The 23,757-nt window shown below is 37.6% G+C and overlaps 1 long non-coding RNA gene across 1 annotated transcript in view; it reads left to right on the top strand.

The window, feature by feature from the left end:
• Positions 1-22,152: 22,152 nt before the first annotated feature.
• Positions 22,153-23,757, top strand: part of LOC117086167 — a 92,742-nt gene continuing 91,137 nt past the window's right edge. The window contains exon 1 of the long non-coding RNA XR_004438225.1: positions 22,153-22,226. This is a non-coding gene — a long non-coding RNA (uncharacterized LOC117086167). The remainder of the gene's footprint in view (positions 22,227-23,757) is intronic.

Genomic DNA, 23,757 nt, shown 5'->3' with positions numbered 1-23,757 from the left:
CTATTTGCATCTCAACATTCATGGCAGTGTCCAAGGATGTCTGCAGAACCCTCAGCATTTAAGCAAAAACTAATATTTAAAGAGTGCCTGTCACCTGCCAAGCCCTGTGATGAGAGCCAGGGATGTAAGTGTGAGATCTGAGTATAAGATGAGAGACTTAAGGATGAGTATGATATGGTCCTTGCTACAAAGAAGAAAGTCCAGAAAGGACACCGATATGCAAATAGTTATAATGCAATGTGATAAGTGCTTTTACAAATGTATGAACTAACTCCTTTGGGAAAGAGATAGAGGAGCAATTAATTCAGCCTGAAGTCATTCAGGGAAGCTTCAGATAAGAGGTCACATTTCAACTGGGCCTTGAAAGAAGAGGGGGACTTCACCAGGGACTTAAGGACATTGAAAGGATGGAAGGGAAAGAGGGAAAGTATATCACAAGTAGAAGGATCAGCATGAACAAGGGTTCAAGAAAGTTCAAGGCTCAGTCCCTGGCACATGATTAACTCTAATAAGTGTCTTTGAATGAGTGAATGAATATGCGTTTGAAGACGTCTGCAATCTCACTCTCACATCTCAAAGTGTGGGTGTTTAGGTGTCAGAAGAGGGAAATCTTGTTGTGGCTGATTGCACGCTACTTCCAGGGATTTTTAGCTTGAGTCCCTCTGCTGTGGTGACCATCATTGCTGTGGAGGTAGAGGTCCTCTAACAAAAACTCACTTTCTTTCCTTTTTGAGGAGTAATGAGGAGGGTACTGCAAAGGAATTACAACCTTCACATTACTTAACTTAGCACCTGTAACCTCTTTCTGTGCTAATGGGAAGCTGAATGCCAATGATGTAAACCCTCAATTTGTAGCCAGATGGTTAATAACTAGCTAAAGTGGAAGGAATGGGTGGGGCATGCCAGGTAGTCAAAACAGCAGAATAAAAAGGCTTCTCCGAGAAAGAGACCTTGCAAAGTGGTCCTGGTGGCTGAACTGCAGAGAATAAGGGAAATACAGTTGTAGTGGCTCTAGACCAAAGAGGCAGTGGCCAGGCCTTGCAATACTGTGGAGAACAAGTCAAAGACAGAGGTCTAACAGAGATGAGACAATTTGAAGTGGGTTAAGTAGGAGTTTACTATGAAAGGGTTCCCATTTCAAAATAAAAATTACTCCGCCCCATGAAAGGCTGCGGATTGGGGGTTGGGACTTCAGTGGATGGTAGGACAGGAGTCTAGGGCACTTATTCCATCAACTGGAGAGGGTAGCTTGAAGTCGGGGATGGCAGTGAAGTTGAAGAGAGATGGACAGATTTGAAAGAGACTTAGAAGATAAAATAGAAAGTGTAAACGCCTACTACATATTTAAATATTTACTAATATTTGTCAAAACATGTAAATAATTATAATTAGGATGTTCAGTGATTCCTCAACCCTTTCAACAAATATTTAGTGAGTACCAATTATTAGTCAACTAAATGTGGCCAAGGTGCTGAGGACACAGCTGAAGCCAGATATAATGGAATTTATATTTATATTCTGGTGGACAGGCAATAAGCAATATAATATAAATTTATGTTTATATCCTGGTGGACAGGCAATAAGCAAATAGGATAGGATGATTTCAGAGAGTGCCGAGAAGTGGAGCAGCAAGACACCACTTCCAATCAGGTGGTTAGGAAAGGCATGTCCCACACCTGAGGCACCTGAGCGGCAGGAAGTCAGCCATTTGGGGGTGCACAGAGATTCTCTCATCTTCAAGTTAGATTTCCTACCAATCTCCTTATCGTCTTGCTGATCTCTCTCTCTTTCTTTTTTTTTCAGGCCTCAAAACAAAATTTTTTTTCCACACTTGTCTATGTTCTCAGGAGTCTCTCTACATTTAACTCCTCTGTGCCATAGCAGTGAAACCACCAGGGACCATAGGACATTTTGCTTCCTTTTACCTCAGGGGCAGAAGGGACTCCTATTAGCCTTGAAAAAATTAAAAAAGAAAAACACAAACTCATCTCAATCTCCACCACACAAATCCTTTTAAAAGCTGTTTGTTTAAACAGATTCGTGTTAAAACTGATAAAAACTTTACAATCTATTTTCTTTAAAAAAAATTCAATTAACAGTTTAGCATACATTGAATTGCTGATTAATATAATGATGTGAACACCTTAGTAGTCTTAGAGTTATTTTATGGGAATACCAACTGTCTGGAGAAGTCATTTTTAAAAGGGTTATAGTTTTAAACTTATAATTCTGACAATTTTTAGAAATTTGTTTTTAGTTACTCATTTATCTCTTTTTAAAAGTTATTCTAAGTTGAAATATTAGAGATGTTGCATATTAGGGGTTAATGATGCTTGAAATTCTTAAGTTTGAAATCTGCAAAAGATAAATGTTTAAATCAGTCTTTGTACACACGTATATCTATATAGATATATCTTCATACATAGATACTATATTTTTATTTAGCAAGTACCATATGGTATCTTAGAATACAGTGAAATTGCTTGGACTACTTCTATTATGGTGTCTGTAGTGTTCATTCTAATTTTCCATGTTCTTGTAGAGAAGGAATCTGAAACCTTGAGGGAAAAGAAAACATACAAATGCTATTAGAGTACACATTTTTGAGCAGCAGGAAGTCAGTGGTAAGTGTCAGAGATTGATCAGGATTGTGTTCTATATATAAACAATTGCCATCAGGTGTACCGTGGTACTAGGTCATCCATGCACCCAAGCGGTAATTTGAGCAATTTAGAATTTCAGGCAGCCTAGAGAGAGAATAAATTATTGAAAAGTTTAACTTCAAGTGTAAAATGTATCTTTCTGGCAGATTTCTCATAGAAACAGATTCTGTCCTCTCATATTAATTTAGATTTGTTTATTGAATCAGATTTTTAAATAATTTACAACACACACACAAATGTGTTGATGTATCATTTGTTAAGCAAAATTACGAGGTGACCCGTCAATGGAGAATAGATGTCCATATATATTTGGTGTTTTCTACCTACAACAGGCCATACAGTAAAAATGAGAAGAGCGGCCGGGCGCGGTCGCTCAAGCCTGTAATCCCAGCACTTTGGGAGGCCGAGACGGGCGGATCACGAGGTCAGGAGATCGAGACCATCCTGGCTAATACGGTGAAACCCCGTCTCTACTAAAAAATACAAAAACTAGCCGGGCGAGGTGGCGGGCGCCTGTAGTCCCAGCTACTCGGGAGGCTGAGGCAGGAGAATGGCGGAAACCCGGGAGGCGGAGCTTGCAGTGAGCTGAGATCCGGCCACTGCACTCCAGTCCGGGCGACAGAGCGAGACTCCGCCTCAAAAAAAAAAAAAAAAAAAAAAATGAGAAGAGCTTTGTTACTGAAGTAATGTTGAGTTTTCACCAAACTTTGCTATATTTTTTATATTGTTGAAATCATATCAAAATCAATAGAGATATAAGCACTGACTAAAACCATGGCTACAAGTTTCTTATTTCTAGATGGCTACTCTAAATCCCACTGACTTTATTACTGAAAAATAGTTAAGAATTCATTCTAGAATCTAGAATCTCAGCTAGATTACATCTTTATTAGCTTGGAATCTACTTGAATCAAATGGAACATTCTTCACATTAGAGAATTCACTATCTGGCAAAGCTTGCTGGATCTCTTCAGACACATTCTTTTCTTTTTTCCTTTATATTAGAGCTCCAAAGTTTTAAACTATATGATTACCTTTCTAAACCTCCCTTGGAAATGTGACCACATGACAAAGTGATGACTAGGACTATCCGAGCGGAAATGATGTGTGTGCTACTCACAGGGTGCACTCCTAAAACGAACAGGCTGTCCTGCACTGGCTCCTTCCCACTGGCTGGGATGCAGATGTCATGTCTGGAGCCGCTGCTGCCATCTTGAACCTAGAGGTGAAAGCCTCTTTTTCCTTGTAGCACATGGCTGTTACATGAGAGACTGATAAATTTCTACTTTTTAAATTCACTCAATTTGGGGATCCATTTAGTCTATATTCTAATATATCCCTCTGTATCTACATCTAGCTCTCTCAGATGTTCCTGACTTCAAAAATCCCACTCTTTATTTTATAATTTATGAAATTATCACTTTGATTAGGAATGAATTTTGATGGCCGGGCATGGTGGCTCATGCCGGTAATCCCAGAACTTAGGAAGGCTGAGATGGGCGGATCACACGAGGTCAGGAGTTCAAGACCAGCCTGGCCCACTTATAGTGAAACGCCATCTCTACTAAAAAATACAAAAATTAACCGGGCATGGTGGAGCATGCCTGTAGTCCCAGCTACTTGGGAATCTGAGGCAGGAGAATCGCTTGAACCTGGGAGGTGGAGGTTGCAGTGAGCCGAGATCACACCACTGCACTCCAGCCTGGGCAACAGAGTAAGACTCTGTCACAAAAATAAATAAATAAATAAAATAAAAAATAAATTAATTTTGAACCATTTACATGAATTGTTAAATTTGTTATATTTTTTTACAGTCTCATGCCCTTCAGATGCAAATGAATGCTCTATTGTTTTTAAAACTGAAATGCACTCTTGCTAAAGTTTTGGGGAAATATGGAGATGCCAGAAGTACACACACGGATTCATTGTGTGACTGAAATTTAGCTTTTCAGGAGGGTGTTTTTGACATTCAGTCTGCCAGTGTGTCATAGGACAGGTATGAAACCACGAATCATCTCAAAGGGATCTTCTGTTTACTACGAGGCCATGACAGGACATTGGAACTAATCAGAGAATGAGCAAGATAGGACAAGAAAAGATGTGCTAATGATTCAAAACTGGAAACAAACATTTCTTCTTCGAAAAATGCTGCCATATCATTTATAGCTTTTGGACATCAAATTGTGATCTAAATCGTATTAATAGACACTCACACCCTTTGTTTGCTTTTAAAATGGAAAACTCTGTGAGGTCAGGGCCCGTGTTTATTCCATTTATATTACCAGCATGTAACAGGAAGTCCAGGTCACAGGGACTTAGAAATGTTTGCTGAATGACTGAGTTAATGTCAGACTTTTTAATGCCACATTTCTCATTGGAAGCATCTTGTCTCTCTTTGTTCTGCAGAATGGCATCATAAGAGACTATGAGAGTGCAGAGCATACCCAGAACATTCTGAGGCTTATGAAGTGAGAAGCTGAATTTGAAAGAATGGGTAGGAAGGGAGATGGAAAGATAACCATAAAAATTACTCATGCATGGGATGTGGAGCAGCAAGGTTTATACTAGTTGATGCAAGGATGACCTAGAATCTGAATAATTAAGTAAACAGATCATCTAATGACTCCACAATTCTACTCTTGTGTATATACCCTCAAACATTGAAAAGAGATATTCAAATAAACCCATGCACATGTGTTTTCAGCGCCACCTCAGTCACAAGAGCCGAAAGGTGGAAACAACTCAAATGCCCATCCATGGAGCAATGGAGAAACCAACCATGGTAGTTCCATGTGGTATATTCCATACATATACAAGGGAATAATATTTAGCCATGAAAAGGAATAAAGTGCTGATAAATGTTACAATGTGAATGAATCTTAAAAACATTATGCTGAGTGAAATATGCCCAACATCGAAGGTCACCTATTATTTCATTTATGTGACAGACTCAGAATAGATGCATCCAAAGGAAAATAATGCCAATTGGTGGTATCTAGGGGCTGGGGGAAATGGGGAGAAACTGTTCAATAAGTAATGGGTTTCACTTTGGTGTGATGGGCACGTTTTGGAACTAAATAGAAGTTGGTCTTGCATGTTGTGAATATGCAAAATGGCCCTCAGTTGTTCACTTCAAAGTGGTTAATGTGATATCATGTGGATTTCATCTCAATAAATTATTTTTTTAAAAGATAACCTATGCCTTGGATTATCTTAGAGTTTCAATCAATAGTTTTTGAAGAAAAAACTTTTTTTCATCCACATCAGAGCAATTCTACCATTATTCCTTTATGTTATTCTGTTTCTTGACTATATTTATATCACAGTTACAATTATCAGTTCATTTCAAAGTGGGGTTCTAGATTTTCTTAATGAAAATATTAAATTTTTTAAAGTATGAGACTGAAAAGAAAATCATTTCGGGTATGATTAACGAGAGGTAGCTGAACTCGGGAGACCTCATAAGCATTTCAGTGGCTCTTTGGGAGATCCTATGGTGCAGACAATGTAACCAGAACCCAGAACGGGGCCTGCCCAGGGCCGCTGGAGATCAGGTGCTGCCTCTCCTGTGAGCAGAGCATCACTGCCCTCCTGCCTTACGCAGGTGGCTGTGTCCTCTACCCCAGACTCCAGGGAAGGTTTCTTCTCACTGTTACTCTCATAAAGGAGTTGGAAGATCCTGCTCACTTTCAAGGAAAGAGGCAGTTCATGAATTTTCATCAGCTGCACAGATGCTGATACGGTCAAGGGGAGTTTCCACACCTCCTACTCCCTGAGAGGCAAAGTCGGAAAAGGGGGCATTTGTGAGTTTTACATTTTCAGTAAAGCTGTCAAAATGAATTAAGCCTAGTAGGGGAAGGGAAGCAATGTTTTTGAGATGAAGGTTACAAATAAACAACTATCTGTGTCATTAATATAATTGTATAACCACAAACATTTTTACCAAATAATAATGGGCATGGGAAAAAGTAAGTTGGTTTCTAAAGAAATTGTTCATACAATTTATCTCTGAATGCCTTGAAATGGAGAATGATTTCTGTTTGGGTGCCCTGAAGACCAGAGCTGCTATGTATACTGATCAAATTATCCAGATAATGGCTTTACGAGAGTATTGGCTAGAGAGTCTACAGTGCAAATATAATGAGAATGATCATAAAAATAATAGATTATACTGCTTGAATGTACACTATGTCAAGTGATTTAACTTCATTATTTAATTAAATAAGCATTCCTTTCTTGTATAATCTAGTAGCTAAATGCACAGAGCCTGGAACCAGGCAGTGTTTACTTTCCAACTTTAACTTTTACTTAATCATAGCTCACTGCAGCCTTTAACTTCTGGGCTCAAGAGATCCTCCCACCTCAACCTCCTGAGTAACTGAGACTACAGGCATGCACCACCACACTTGGCTATTTTATTTTTTTGTAGAAACGGGGTCTTGCTGTGTTCCCCAATCTGATCTCAAACTCCTGTCCTCAAGTCACCCACCAGCCTCAGCCTCCAAATGTGTTGGGATTACAGGCATAAGCCATCATCCAGCCTCTTCCTTAATCTTTATGCCTCAACCTCTTCATCTGTAAAATTGGAATAGCGACTATACAGACCTCATGGGGCTGTTGAGAATTTAATGAGTTAATATAAATAAAGAGCTTAGAAGGGTGCCTGGCACACAGCAAGCGTCACATAAAATGTAGCTATTGCTATTATTCCTTAAAAGAAGCCTTGTCATTGGATTTGCTAAACCTTGCTTGACATATATAAATAAATCAAATTAGACATTAGACATGGGAATTTTTGAGAAACCACGAGTTTTCGTACCCATCCTTTACACTGTACTGTAGTTATGACTCTGAACTTGCTGCTTTGGCGATGCCCCTTGAATGACCCAACCCTTTTCCTGCCTCTTGCAGAGAAAGTTCCCAGGGAAGGAAGCTCACAAGAAGACTGAGAAAGCAGTCATTTTTTATTAAAGGAGCACTGACCAAAGCAACTTCCAGAAACACAAAATCTCCCATGATTTCTTTGAGACATTTTTTTTTCTGCAATTGCAGATGTCATTTCCACAAATTTTCATTTTGGCATTTGGCACATGCCTGTTATTTGAAAGCAATATTGCACATGTGCTGGCTGTTACTGTGACTTTCTTTGGGGACTGCTTCACACAAATTAGGTGAGAACTTATCTTTGTAAAAGAATGTCTGTCACTGACAATTACGGTGATGCCCAGCCAATGCCCACAGTGCAAATACAGAACGTCAACATGTATTTCTCAAGTTTTGTGATACAAGGAGGAAACATCAGGCTTGAATGGAAAAAAACAAGCTCCATCTTCCAACTGCCACAATTGTGCCCCTATTAGAAATGGTGGGGTCTGAATTCCATTAGTTAGCATAAGTCACATTCGAATAAAGAGGTGAACAAGCCACAATCCACCGCCATAAAATGGGTCACCGCTTTAATGAAAGAGGGCCTTGTTCTTAATTTATTTGGATCCCAAATCAAATTATGTAGTATTAGAGCCTTTTTTTCTTTTTTTTGGACTTAGCAGTCTTTTTTTGTTGCCTTGGAAAGGCTTGCTTTTGTGCTGAGCTGTTCAACTGAAGGTCTTTGTTAAGACGATAACCAGGACTTTTAGGCTCACACACAGGCTTTTTGCAAACTTTTCTATGGAATATTTTAACATACATAAGCAACCTTGAAATGTGTGCTTAAGGTTTGAGTTGAAGATGAAAGCCGAAACTCAAAGTGATGTTTAGTTTATTGATATTCACAGTGACAATTTTAACGTGTTTCTGGAAAACTTGGTATGAACCTTGGCCTTTCAAATTTAAGGTTAATATTTTTAAGTCAAAGCCCTAGAAGCAAACATTTAAAATAAGACTTTTTCTCCCATCATATTTGACATTTTCCTTGCAATTTCGTGTACAATTTTTGAAAGCTATAATGTTACATACATAATGTCCCAAGTAAATGTTTACGTAATGTAGAAGGTGATACATGCAACAATATTTTGGAAGGCATTATAAAGTTTTTAAATATTAACTTTAATATTTTAATGTTCATTCATGCAACTCTTTGAAATTCTGGCTAAACCAGTGGATTAGAAGAGACTTCGAGAGAAAATCTTTCTCATTAAGACTATATAGTATATAGTATAAGACTCTATACTATGTAGTATAGAATTTAAGTACTGTTTTGTCTTGTTTTCTCTTTCTGGTTCTGGGGACTAGGATAATTGCTCTGTTGGGCTAAGAGGAAAAAAAAAAAGGAGTTCATCTTCTCTTTTCTCTACCAGCTCCCGTTTCTCTGCCAGTATTATGATCACACCAGTAGCTTGCTTCATAGCAGGTACAAAATAAAGCAATTTCCTCAGCTACCATCAAAGGCTATCTGCAGGGTGTAGAATAACAGCAGCAGCCTCATCCTAGGATAATTTTGTGAATTCCACTCCCACTCATGCAGTAAAAACTCAGCTAGTAGCAGCTAATAGTAGCTAATAGTTATTGAGTGCTTACTATATGCTAAGTGCTTGCTTGGATTATTTCATCCAACTCTTGCACAATTAGCAATTCCACTCCATTGCCACAGTGAAACTAGGCTATATTACGGCTGTCAGCAGCTGATATATATTGAGCATTTACTATGTGCTAAATGCATTCCTTGCATGATCTCATTTAATCTTCACTCCAACCCTCTGGTCTTGTAATCACAGATGATTTTAGTTCTTTGTGATTTTTTGGGAGAACACAGTCCCTTGTATATACTTCTCCACATCATGGAGGTCTGGTTCGTACTGAGATGCAATTTGCAAACAAGATGGCCAAGAACAAGATGAAGAAGAAATAAAAGAAAGAAGAGGGAAGGAGGGAAGAAAGAAGAAAGATAAACTGCTTTATCAACTGCCTTCTAGGAGGGAAGACCCAGGCTTCATTTCTCTTAATTCTCATTGTAACCTTTAAGTGTGGTGTGTTTAGAAGCATGCTAAGGTTACATAATTCCACCAAGTCTCTATGACCTGCAAGTGAATTGTCAAACAATAGCATCCTATGTGCAAATCCCTGGGTTCACAGGCCTGGCAGACCCTTACTGCCATTGCCTGGCACTGGTGGGAATAGGCTGAGCCAAGGACTTTCCTCGAAGACAGGAAGTGTAGCTGATGTCATAAGACCCTATGCTGGAGAGGAGCAACGGGAAGAGGATGGACGTTTACATGTTGAAAGCACTTTTGCCTGCTGGGGTATGGCATGCCCAGGAGAGGACAGCCATAGACACGACCTATGGCAGCTCACTCCACAGGAGCCAGCCCACCGGTTTTACAAAGCTCTGGCACTCAGTTCCTTCATCCCACCCACACATTAGAGAGGGCCAATACCATGTGGACTCTCAGGCACATATCCTTTCCCCTTCCTTTGCCTCTGTTTGCTGTGTTTTTCTCATGCGGTCATTGTAGTACCCATCTTAGCATTGGCAATGCCTCTATTTTCCTTAAAGAAAAAACTGCATTGCCTCTGGACTTTGAGCTTCTTGAGAGAAGGGACTTCCTTTATTTATTAATGAATCCCCAGGACTGTTCACAGAACTTGTTGACCCTGTATAAATATTTGTTGGATTATTAACACCATTCAGGTTGAACACAAATGCTGTATATGAAAAGACAGAGGATAGCCACCAGACTAAGAGATGAGATGGGCTAGAAAAATATATATATACGCTGCTGTTTCTGCATATATTTCGGTGAATGCCTTGGGCTGAACTTTTGTGTGTGTGTGTGTGTGATGAAATCTTGCTCTGTCGCCCAGGCTAGAGTGAAGCAGTATGATCTTGGCTCACTGCAACCTCTGCCTCCTGGGTTCAAGGGATTCTCCCACCTCAGCCTCCCAAGTAGCTGGGATTACAGGCATGTGCCACCAAGCCCGGCTGAGTTTTTTTATTTTTAGTAAAGACAGAGTTTCACCAAGTTGGCCATGCTGGTCTTGAACTCCTGACCTCAAGTGATCTGCCCACCTCAACCTCCCAAAGTGCTGGGATTACAGGTGTGAACCACTGGGCCAGGCCAGCTGAGCTTTTCACAACCTTTCTTCAACCTTCCACATGCTGCTTCCTATTCTTCAAACTCCAACTGTAAGAGGGTGACCTTTGAGTAAGATCCGTCTTTGACGCCATGGCATTGTGTATTTCAGGGGCTAGCTGGGCTCATTGGCATTTGTTCCGTGATTTCCAAGGCCAAGTTGTTAGTCACTTAAAATAGGGCATCCATTTTTATTTTATACCCAAATCATAAAAGATTGCTTAACATTGAGAAGGCTTGCAGTGCTGTCTCCATAATCATCTCAGAAGATTTAAAGCACCAGAGGAAGCTGATAAATTGTGTTTAAAGCTAAGCATAAGCATGATCTAATGTCGACTGAATCAATTCAGTTAAAACATCCACCAGGAAACACTTAAAAAGGTGATGGCTTTCTATCCCTAAGCCCTAAGTAGCAGCCCTGAGTGGTAGGTTAAAATTAGAATTTGTTAAAAGTATGCAGTATGTTTATGAAGGGTAAGGGATATTTGAAAGCAATATTTAAATATTTTAAAAACATGTCTGATGCAGAAGAGAAGATTTCGCTTTCTCTTTAGAGTTACTGAGGCGCAAGATAAGAGTAGGAAAGTTCACCCGGCCATGTATATTTTACTGCAAACATGTCATTTTAGACATCTTTCAAAATGTATCTGCAATATGGAAAACAGTCCCACCGAGCTATTGTTTGGCATAGCTCATTGACATATTTATGTTTGCAAAATCAATCACATCAGGGCAACTATGAGTTTCCGGGCTTTTGTTTTTTTCTTATTTGAGAGAACAGAGTCTGGGAAATTTCAGTAAAGGTAAAAATAAAAGAAACGTGTGATGCATTTTGCCTATTATTTTGCCCTTAAAATTAAAAAAAAAAAAAAAAAAAGACAGAAAAAGTGAGAAAATCGGAGAATAATTTAGGGATCCAAAGATACCGTAATCAATGGCCAAAGTGTAACAATATAAGGATACTGAGGCATACCCCAGAAGCTGGTTCCAGGACCAGACTTTCATCCTACATGCTGTGAATTTCAGAAAGTCAACAGCTATTAGACCCTCCCTCACATGTCTCTTCTAAAATGATGGCAAGAAACACAGTTCTCTGCTTCTCACAACAGTCATGAGGATCCTATAACACACATAACATATATAAAAGCATTGGAAAACACTACAACCACCATCATAAGACTTCCATAGATAAACCGTGTTAAGGTTAACAATGTAAAACAATTATTGCTATTTAATTAGAACAAGCTATTGTCTTGGAAATTCCATGTAACTTGAACTTTTTTTTTCAATGTATTATATTTTTATTTCCCACACTCTGAAGAGAAGAGAAACACTTATTTGAAACGACATTTTTTGGAAAATCCTACTTGAATTTAATGTATCTTATATTCTCGCTCCACTTGGGGTAGAAGGAGGGTGGAGGGGTGAACGGTAAGCTTAACAAAAGCAGGCTTTCTTTTAAAATTAGAATCTCAAAGGAATAGATTTTTACAATAGTTACAATTCTTAGCCAAGATATAAATTTAATAATATAAGGGACAAAGGAAGGGAAGAATATTGGAATCATTATGCAGGAGGACTAGCAGAAGATTTTCTTGGAAAACAATGATAAAATGGAGAATTGTCTCCAGGCAGCAAGGAGTCGTATCAAACTCTACCTTGGGAAAGTTTTCCAAAGTTCTATTTCTTTACTTTCTTAAGCATCTTCTGGTATATCAATTCCAGCAATATTTTGGCAGCCTAAAATTACACCATTCTGACCTTGACATTAGTATTCAACAGCACTGATGAAAGAATGACAGCTTCTCCATCCTAGTGGGTGATCTTGCAAGCTTTTCCCTTCATGACTATGGAGTTTCTGTCAAATGTGCTTCCAGCTGAATGATCACATTCTTTTGAATTATGAAGTGGCTGCAAACTGTGCTAATTGGGTCCATACTGGTGTCACTGATAAGGATTAAACAGCCTTGATTATCGTAAGGTCACAAATATATGTAATTTTGCTATACATGTATATTCCTCTTAGCATAATCCATAACTATAGCCATGCAGAATTGTTTCATTTAATTAAAATGGTCATTAAAGACATTAAGATAAATCAGAGGCAAATCATAAAGAGACGAATGAAATAGCTAAGAGCAACTGTAATGCAAGGTTAGATATCGTGATTATTTTTTATTATTTATGAAGTGTGAACAGTATGCTTGGGAGTGCAGAAAATATTTAAGAGGGTTCCATCTTTGCCCAGAAGAATTGAGCTATAAATGCAGAAGAACAAAGACCAAATATCAAGCCACAGAAATGATGAGAAATAATATCTTGAACTAATGTAGCTTTCTTTCGTGTATTACAAAGCCTTTTCTACATTTAAAGACTTTTTCAATGGTAAGCTTCTAAAAGGCAGGGACAGGACTTGAAGAATTTTGTACTCTAGCCAGAATACTGTAATTTACTCATGGGTACTTATTAATGAATTACGTTAGATATAAATGTAACAGTCTGTATGAGATTTAGAAGACAGGAATGAACTTCTGTGACATAGTTCAGTGCTCTCTAGCCACAAAATTATGCTGATATTTTAAATTGGTAAAATTTGAATAGAATAGTCAAAATTAGTAAATTATTAAAATAAGTTATCCGCTACTGAAAGTCAAAGTGTAATAAATTATCATACTTTGTTAAGAAACAAATTTGCCTACTCAGTTGCTTCATGAATTTAATATGGGTATGTTGAGTACTCTCAGTAAATAAAGTTGTCATTGCATATTTTATGCAAAAAGAGGTACAGAAACCATATTTTAAAAACTTGAGATACTTTGCAATATGCAGGTTTAAAAAAATACTAACACTTGTTGTCTCAGCTTTAGTAGAAAAAAGAAATATGGATAAGACTATGGTTGCCTTTAGGTTCTCTGATCTCATAAACCCTCTGCTCGACCCCAGGGGTAACTGCTTTCCTGAATTTGTCCTTCTTGTCGGGGTTTGATATTTGTATATATTTTTATCTTCTCTATAAGCAACAGAGAGTATTTTATGTGTTTTATAATTTATAGAAATGATTTCTTCGTTACACATCCTTCAACTTGCTTTTCTCACTCAACATTAATTTGGGGATTATCAATATATCAATATTGATACGTGTAACTCTGGTTTATTCATTTTAGATTCTTTATAGTATTTCAATCGTCTCATCATTTGTTTCTTCAGTTAATTAAATATTTATTGAGCAACTACTATATTCCAGGCATTCTTCTAGGTGATGAAGACATAACAGCCAGTAAAACAGACAAAATGGCTGCTATTGGAAAGCTTACTTCTCAGGGAGTAGATTTCAATGGATGCATCTGTTCTTCTGTAGATGCTTTCAAGTTTTTATCATTACAAACAGCACTACCATAAACAACCTTAAACATAATTACTTGTGTGTTATTTAAGAGGGGAAATAAAAGAAGTGGGATACCGAGTTTGTCGGTGAGGACAACTCATAATACAAAGTGAGTAAGCTAAATTTACACACCCACTTGGGATATAAGGGAGCTCCCGCCTATTCACTTGGGATATAAGGGAGCTCCCACCTATTCACACTCCCCCAACAGGGGTCTTGTCAAACCTCTGAACTTTTTCCTCCAGATGGCTCTGTGATGGTACTTCAGTGGCATTTGCATTTTGTTGATTATAGGTGAGGCTGAACATTCACTGTGTAATGATGGTCTCTCCTCATTTCTCTCTCATGGCTTATCTGTTTGTATTTATGGTCTATTTGTATATTAAGTTAGCTGTCTTTTTCATATTGATTTTCAGATGTTTTATGTGCTCTGGGAATTAATTTATTGTTGCCCATATGGGTTGCTTTTGTCTCTGTGTGTGGCTTATATTTTTTCCTTTTTAACAATATACGGTTGTCTTGCAAAAGGTATTTATTTCAATGCAATGATAGTTACTAATATTGTTTGTTATGAGTCTGTATTCTTCATTCTTAAGGAAATTATCATTACCTCAATGTCATAAGACATTTGCTATATTTTCTAAATATATTAAAATTTGATTTTTCATATTGTATCTTTAATTCATCAAAAATATAACTTTTATATTTGAAAAAAGGGGCTAGGTTTATTTCATTTTTCCAGATGTGTAACTATGGTAGTTACTATGATGGTAGTTACTACGATTGTTCATCACTCCTCTCGTTCTCTTCTCTCTGGACCCATGAGAGGAGAGCTCTTTGGAAATGGATGTGTCCACGTGGCTTGCTTTGACCAATGGACTATGAGCAGAAGGATGTGTGTATACATTTAATGTAATGAGACTGGGTCCAGAAAACAAGCAGAGAATTGGCTTTCTGCCAAGGTTCCCTCTGAGCAAATTTGTAAAGTGGGTAAAGCTTTTTTGGATGTACCCATATCATTCTTCTGTCTCTGTCTTCTATTGCCTACCCGTTTGTTATCAGGTACTCTCTCAAGGGAGGGTATTATTAAAGCACTGTCTGTATTGACAAGACTTCATCCTCTGTACTTACCTCTTCACCCTCCACCCAAAAGCAAAGTATAGTAAAACAAACCTATCCTAAAATCCACTCTCCAAAGAACACCACAGTCTCCCAATGATAACTATTGGACAGGAAAATTACTAAGAAATTCACTGCTTCCTTTTTTCCAGCAGTGAGGTCATAGTGATAGGATATTTGCATTCTTATAGGGAATAATAAGTCTTCAAAAATCCACAGAAATGAATTTCAAAAGATTTGAATTTAAGCAGACTTTGTTTTAAAAACCAGTCCTACCACTTACTAGCTGTGTGACTTTGGACAAGCTTCTCAACCACTCTCTACCTCAGCGTTCTCATCTTTGCAACAGAGATAACAATACCTAGATGACAGTGTTGATACAATAATTGAAATCAAACGGACAATTCTGTCTGTTTTGAATGCTTAGTAGAGTGCCTGGCACACAGTAAGTACTCATAAATGAGGCTATATGTATTATCGTGTTATTGTTGCTCTTACAATTGTGGTAGTGATTGTGCTATGCTTTGAGGTTAGGGGAACAGATGTTTTAGGGCAGAGTACTTTCCTGATACCACAAGACATCCCTAATATCACAAGAGGCGGGCAGCTTTCTGCTTTGTCCATTGAGAAAAATTGTTTATTTGAGTATTATCGTTTTTGAAGGTTCAGAAGTAATACAAGGAGTTGAGGAACTGGCTATATATACACACTCACACACACACACACAACATATATATGATATATATGTGTATATATTTGGATTATATATGTGCATATATATGGATATATAGAGAGATATATTTCTGAGACAGGGTCTCACTCTGTTTCCCAGGCTGGAGTGCAGTGGCACAATCCTAGTTCTCTGTAGCTTCAAACTTCTGGGCTCAAGCCTCCTGAGTCAAGCCTCCTGACTCAGCCTCCTGAATAGCTAGGACTATAGGTACAGATCATCAGGCCTGACATATTCTTCAAACATTTCATTATTTGTAGAGAGAGGGTCGTGCTATGTTGCCCAGCCTGGTCTCAAACTCGCAAAGTGCTGGGATGACAGATGTGAGCCACTGTGCCCAGTCCTGGTTATTTATTAAAAGTAATCATTGCTAATTAACCTGGCAAAAGTATATTATTTTTAAAGAAGTAGAGATATTTGCAAACAAGTAACATTTTCACCATCTTTTCATTTTTCATCTACATTGATAACTAAGGCAAAAATAATCTGCTAACTTTCTGGAAAACTTTGTACCATTCTACCTCGGAAAAAAAGGTTTCCTTTCATAGGTCCATTTCACATCTTCCAAAAAAGGTGAACCTAGTTAGAGTTTTACATAATAAGAGGTGAAACCTGAAAGCTTTCATGAAAGTAATGAAATATTTTAGATTCTGATTTTATGTCACCTAAAAGGTTTTTTTAAATCTCAACTTTTTAGAAATAATTCTACCTACTTCAAAATTAGCCAAATAAAATTCCTTGTTTATGTGATTTCTTGTGGAAAGACACTAATCTAATCCTCTCCCTTTTAATTTCAGAGACTCATAGAAGTCAGATTATTTTTAAAGTTTATATTATCAACTGTTAAAGACTAAGCAAGATGTATTTCTAAAAATTGAAACAGGGACAGTTGAAATACAAGTCAATAAAAGATGAAAGTACTTTTAGTGATTAATTTAAATGACTAAGGGATTAAATTCATCCTAAGAACCAGTTAATGGTGCTGATTGTTCAGGTCTCATTATGCCATAAATTATTAATTTATTTTCAAATAAGGAACATGTGAGACTTAATTAATTTTTACAAAATATTTGATGATGTTATTATTAGAGGAAGTGTGGATCAATATTATTATCACTTTAATTATTCAGTGTGATTACAGCTTTCCTTAAATCTGCTTAGTTTGGCCTTAAGTTTTTCTTTTTTGTCTTTTTTTTTTAATGGAGTTTCACTCTTGTTGCCCAGGCTGGAGTGCAATGGCTCGATCTTGGCTCACTGCAACCTCTACCTCCTGGGTTCAAGTGATTCTCCTGCCTTAGCCTCCTGAGTAGCTGGGATTACAGGAGCGCACCATCACGCCTGGCTAATTTTGTATTTTTAGTAGGGACAGGGTTTCACCATGTTGGCCAAGCTGGTCTCGAACTCCTGACCTCAGGTGATCTGCCCACCTCGGCCTCCCAAAGTGCTGGGATTACAGGTGTGAGCCACTGTGCCCGGCATCATAACTTTTATGATAAGTTTTTATAATTTGGTCTGTATTGATAAGAAATAAGCAAGACCCGAAATCATCAATATCTTTATATTAATTCTATGCAAAAATTAATTTCAAGACCAAATACGTTAGCCTGAACTTGACTCACAAGTACTTTTGTGTTAATGCTTTACCTGTAAAACTTTCTCAGCTGACTAACATAATAAACCTAGGAATAATACTGTATATTGCTATACTACTTTTCAGTTTACAAAGTGCATTCTTGGGCATTAGTGTATTTAATCTTGGCAAAGTCTTTTGAGGTAAGGAGGAAGACAGGGCACCCCATTTCATAGATGAGATAACTGAGGCTCAGTGAATTCTCCTATAAACCAGGTTTATGAGCATTTCCAGGATGAGAGGTCATTTTTTTCTGATGCCCTGGAGCCCAGATCCCTGTGCATATTACTATGACAACTTAACACAGGAGTCTGTAAATGTGTGTATGTTTATGTGTGTGTGTGTGTGTGTGTGTATGTGTACATATTTCTTTCACCTATGACCAAAAAGGATAACCATAGTAAATACTTAAAGCATGCTTTTGCATGGTTTAAGGCATTTTATAGTCATTCATTAAGACTTTAATTTGGAGACATCAGCAAAGACAATAAAACTCACAAGACTAATTGCTAAATTAGAAGGAAGATGGACTTAAAGTTAAGTTTTACTTCTAATTCTTACTTGAATATACTCTTTTGTAATTTTAAGATACAAATTGGGAAAAGGCTGGCATATGATTCTTTTTACCCTGGAGTCTGCACTTTACACTTTGGGATGTGTGGAAACTAACTTTGTTTTTCGACAGGGCAAAAGAGAGTCCAGGAATCTTTATGTTGAGCCAAAGTCCCTTCAAGTTAATAATTATTATTTGTGTTTATACCAGAACAAAATAAAACAATAGTTTACTATATCTGAAAGATCGGCGAAGCTTAATATAGCACCAAGTCAGCCCTTGCTAAGAGATTCCAGATGGCCAGGGACTAGAGGCTGCAGAGGAAGCTCGGGGAAGCGTATTGCCCTGAATGCTACCACAGTTAATACGAACAGCATGACGGTGACATTACTTTCACTAAAAATGCTAATAATCTGGAAGGTTTGCATCACTATACCATGTGGACTTTCTTTAATATAATCTCCACTTCTGTTGGAAACGTTTTGATCACGATGAACATTAATTCTACTGCTTCTCATTTTTTTCATTTATGTTAAATGATTAGAAATACAAAATTATATGACTATAGTTGCAAAGGATATGTTTATAAGGTTCACTTAAATTATGAAAATATCTTTCATATAATACTAGCTTCTTTCCCTAAAAAGAATCAGCATTGAGTCTTCCTCCTTATTATCTTGACGAGTCAGCTTGTTAAATGGGTAATTTGCTAATGACATAATTGCACCTTGAAAAACTTCTATCACATATGCAATTGGTAAAGGATGCTTTTAATACTTGACTTTAAAAATTGGCCCCATCAGAGGTTGATTGATACAGAAAGTGAGGCAGGTATACTTATCATTGCAATGATACAGAGAAAACTGTATCATTGCATAGATGAGCATGCAAATAGCGTAAGAACTATGTTGGAGATGTTCAATTTATAAATATGGTGCTTAAAGTTTATTTTAAAATGTAATAATGCTTCTGCATCCCAGTCATCAAAGAATATCAGTTAAGTTTCCAGTAATTGAAAACAAACTAAATACATTAAATCAAAAGAACAATTGTGATCGGTGTAAGTAATAATTTTTCAGTTGTACCCTGTGAAACCTCAGGGATTTGATATTTTGAAAACAATCCACTTTTGTGAATAATGCTTATGCATTAATTTGATAGTGTATGGGCCCATTTAAAAGACTATGTTCTCTAACTGTGCTGACTCTCATCCATGACATAGACCACTCATGTCTGCACAAGACTTGGTGTTGACTTTACTTCCTGGAGCCTTTCAGTGACTAATGGTGACTCTCCTTAATGTGTTATTCTCCCTCCTGTAGTACAAACATGCGTAATCTTATTACCATTGGCATTTGCTCTTTGTAAGACTGTAATTATAACACCAGTCAAAGCCTCGTTCAAAATATTTCTGTTCAGTGCAGTTTTTCCAAGGTTAAGTTGTGATAAGTGGGGTAGAAGATGTTGGATCAATTTGAACACTATTGAGAGGGCTGCCGCATTTAGAGTTAAAATTAACGAGGATCCTATTTATGCTACTTCATCACAGCAACTCAAGAACACTCCTGAAAACGCATCTCTGGTTTTTGTTTTTTAATGAAATGAAGAGCTTCATATTTGCTAAGAGACATGCTGTTCAAGCCGCAGGGCCGGTGAGAGAGATGCCCTCACGATGAAGATAAGGAAAGGGAGAATCCGACTGGCAGCCTGGACAGAGCAAGGGAAAATAGAATTAACGGAGGTTTTTGAACCAGAGGAGATGTTTCAAGGTACAAGAAGGTCATATCAAAAAGGACAAGCAATGAAGAGATTCAAGGAGGCGGAAAGGCAGCATTAGGAAAGCAAGAACAGAAAATCATCGCAGCAGCCACATCCTGGAGCGAGATGATGGAAGGGGAAGCCAGGGAGCAGGTAAGATCGGTATCCAACTGCCATTCAATAATTCTTACAAGGAAGAATTCACTAAAGTGGAAGCAACATGGGGTGTGCCACCGGAGCCTGGAAATTTCGTGGTTTCTTTTTATTTATAGAGTATTTCCAAATTCCTTCTGGATGGACGCAAATTTTATCATGAGCCTTGGCAGGAAGTTTAACCCACAGATTGAATGTGTTACAAATTCATGAACAGAATATTTCAAAGGAACACCTCCCTCAGCTTTAGAACTATGAAAAAAAAGATCATGGGGATATCTTTTTCTTTCAGTGTTTCTCAAAAAATAATTTGTAAAAAATATTTTTTAAGAAACTTCTGATTAAAGGAGAAAAGAAAACAAAACGCAGGACATGGTTTTGGCTACATCAAGGCCAATTCAGTTTATAATTTTTGAGGTAGAACCAGGCAGCAGAGTGTCAAAGTTCAGAGCATGGACCACCCTAAAGTTGGAGGTAAATCTTGGCCCCATCAATTTCTAGTTGGTGGCTTGAAGCCACTTAAATTACTCACTGCTTCAGTTGTTCAGTTGTAAAATGAGGATAGTATTCTGCATTATTTAGTCATTATGAGAATTAAAGAAGTTAATACCAACAAAACCCTTGGAGTTGCACTCAGCTCATAGTAACACTTAATATCATCTATTAGTCATTAATAACTTTGTCATTCAAACCACGATTCAGCATCAACTCTGATTTTTATTCCTATTAGCAGCAACAATGAAGAAAGTTAGCACGTGTGTATATATATGTTGTGTGTACATGCATACAGCACAGCAATAAAATGTACATTGATAATGTATAAAACTCTTATTCTGACAGCTTTTTAAAAAATGCCATGGTTTGATTGGGGCTTGCACGTGTATTTTCATGTCATGATTGAATGTATCACACTTTTCTTTTAATTACAAAAAATCTAAAAACCCCTGTTCAAGTTGCTCATTATCAGTTTTCAGAGCAATATTAAAGGCCACAGTCCCAGTCGCTAAGCAAGTTCTAGGTATGAGAATAGTAAATTTAAATAGCACAATGTGGATAGGCTAGATAAAAGGGAGAACATTGCCACAGGCCATCTTAATTCACTTTTTCCTTTGAATTAAATCCTTGAGTCAGAGAGTAGAAGATGGAATGGTTGGGAAATTCTCAGTTATAATGTCAACGAGTTAAAAGGCTCACATATAGAATTCCCACCTGAAACTGTAGAAATCTTTATCAATGCTACCCCAGACTGGTTCCTAGAACTCTGATTAAAGTCATTTCATGTGCTGAGGTGGTGTTTGATAAAATCTAGGGGTTTCTGATGGCTAGCATCTATTTTATTTTGAACATAACTACTTTCCTAGTGACCTTATATAGGCCTGTTCAGTGAATTGTCAGAAGCTGTTGATATTAATCTTCTGGACCTACTGTAGTATCTGATATTGGTGCTGGACACATGAGTAGGGGCATAATACTTACATAGTACTAACCCGTGCCATGGCAAGGTAAATAGCCACTCCAGGAATCTTGGTAATTTTTCATTACCTGGTAGATGATTTGCCATAATTACATAAGACACAACAAAACGAGATGAGGAAACTTAGTGTGAATTATAAGAGATCTTGTAAATCTCAAGTGGAGAAATGAAGTATATTGGTAGAATCTAAAAGACAGCCCAAAGAGAATGTGGAAAGAAAACAAAATTTGGGAAAAATGAACAAAGGAACTCATGGAAATAGTATGTAATAATGTCATGAAAAATGAACCAGAGCCAATTAGCAGTCAGGCAGAGTTGTATTCCATTTAAAACATCACCACCAATATCACAATCTCAATGCAGCTATGTTTTCAAGACATAAGGCAAGTAGAGCCAGGACTATTAGTGTGCATCAGAAGGAAAACATACAGAACACTCCATTTATAATTCCAGAGATTGACAAGGTATTTAATGAAGCAACCAAGAGTTTTCAGTAGCTACAACCTCCCATGCCCTCCTCCTTCTGTCTGCAGGCTTTCATCTAGCTACCAAGGCTGAAGCAGTGCCTGTCCCACAGAACCATCACCCCTCAGAACTGAGCCTGGGTGTCAGCCGTGGCCATGATGGCTCCGTCTCTTTCTGTCACAGATCGTCTTTATAAGCCAGACATGTCAGTGCTATAAACTGATGAGGTAAGTAGTGATTAAGGCTAAGTGGATCTTGTTAATTCAGCAACACTTTAAAATAATTGAACATGAATAAAATGGCAAATTATAATCAAAGTCCTTTGGGAATATATTTGAAAGCTACATAATGCAACAGGAGTTCATCATGACTAATACTATTATAATTAATATTAAGTGATAAAATAATGACTGGCTTCTTATTCTTAGCTCAAATTGTCATGCTAGCAAAAGGATGCTTTCGCTTTGACATTGGAGTGAAGGGTGGGGACAAAGGCGACGGAGAACGAAAGCAATCATTTTGTATCACATTTTTTAAAGCTCGGCGTTTTTCCTTTTGAATTGCTTTGTTGGCTGATTCGGTATTTGGACCAGGACATTTTCCATCATGCTATGATGTTCAAAAAGAACAGAGATGAGGGTAATAACCTCCTGAAGTGAATTCTGAGGTTTTAAAGCCCAAATGTACAGGAGGCAATAACATGTTTGCTTTAAGAGCTTTTGAGATGTAAGTAGTGACCTTTGTGTTTCCAATAATGTCTGATAATTGAATGTAGACACTGCATATTGGAAAATAAGGTACTTGTAAGGCAAGGATCATATTCAGCTAGCCCTTATAATTGAGGGGCACAGTTTATCTGAGATTGTGAGCCCTGCCTCAAAGAACCTCAATAATCATAAGCAGTAGGGGACTGCCACTTTCCAGAGCGAGGGCAGTGCAATTCTTGCTGCAGGTCACTCGGAACAGAAATAGAGAAACAAACTGAAGTAGAAGGCGTTTTGCATGACATTGCCCCTGGGAAAATGGGGGGCCACATCAGATTCCTGAAGATGGAGTGAAAATCTGTGATGATGTTTTTAGTGTACTTTTGAAACTGATTATAAGCTAAGAATTAGGTGTTAGAAAAGAGAGGCAGAGTAGCACAGAATAAAAACATAAATTTTACAAAAAATTTTAAAATCACTTATAAAAGTAAAGCCTCTGAGAAATAGATGACTTGGAAGCAGGGAGCCTGTGCAGTTTTTCAAAGGGATGGATGCTTTTTGGCTATATAATACTGAAGATGGCTTCAGTTCTTCAAAGTAGGAAGTGACAGTACGCAATGATTTGTTTGTTTAATGACTATGATTTACCACTTCCCTGCAAGTTGTTTGTTGCCATGACACATTCAGGTCAAGAGAAATGAGCCCTCAGTTCAAATACAGGTCTCTGTCCTTTAGTGAACCACAGCAATGCAGCTTATCCATTCAGCAATTTTTAACCTCAAGGTATTAATAGTAGTTTCAGCCATGTGTCTCATATTCCATCCACAACCTTTTTGCTGAATGTACTTTAGGTATTACCTTTACTATGGTGTGTTGAATGGTTCAGCTTTCATTTAAACGGAATGGCTGTAGTTGCATGTGGGTTCACTTTAAAGCAACTGAAAAAAGAACTACAATCTCTGTTTTCCAATTTCAGAAGATAACCAACAGAAACACGCCATCTGAAACTCCCATTTACCTGGCTTCTGAAAAAAGAAATATTTCCTACAGATAA

Source organism: Trachypithecus francoisi, unplaced genomic scaffold (genome assembly GCF_009764315.1).
Source record: "Trachypithecus francoisi isolate TF-2019V2 unplaced genomic scaffold, Tfra_2.0 Lachesis_group1, whole genome shotgun sequence".
Taxonomy (NCBI): domain Eukaryota; kingdom Metazoa; phylum Chordata; class Mammalia; order Primates; family Cercopithecidae; genus Trachypithecus; species Trachypithecus francoisi.
The sequence above is the reverse complement of the archived record's forward strand: the minus strand, read 5'-3'. Positions and strand labels throughout refer to the sequence as shown.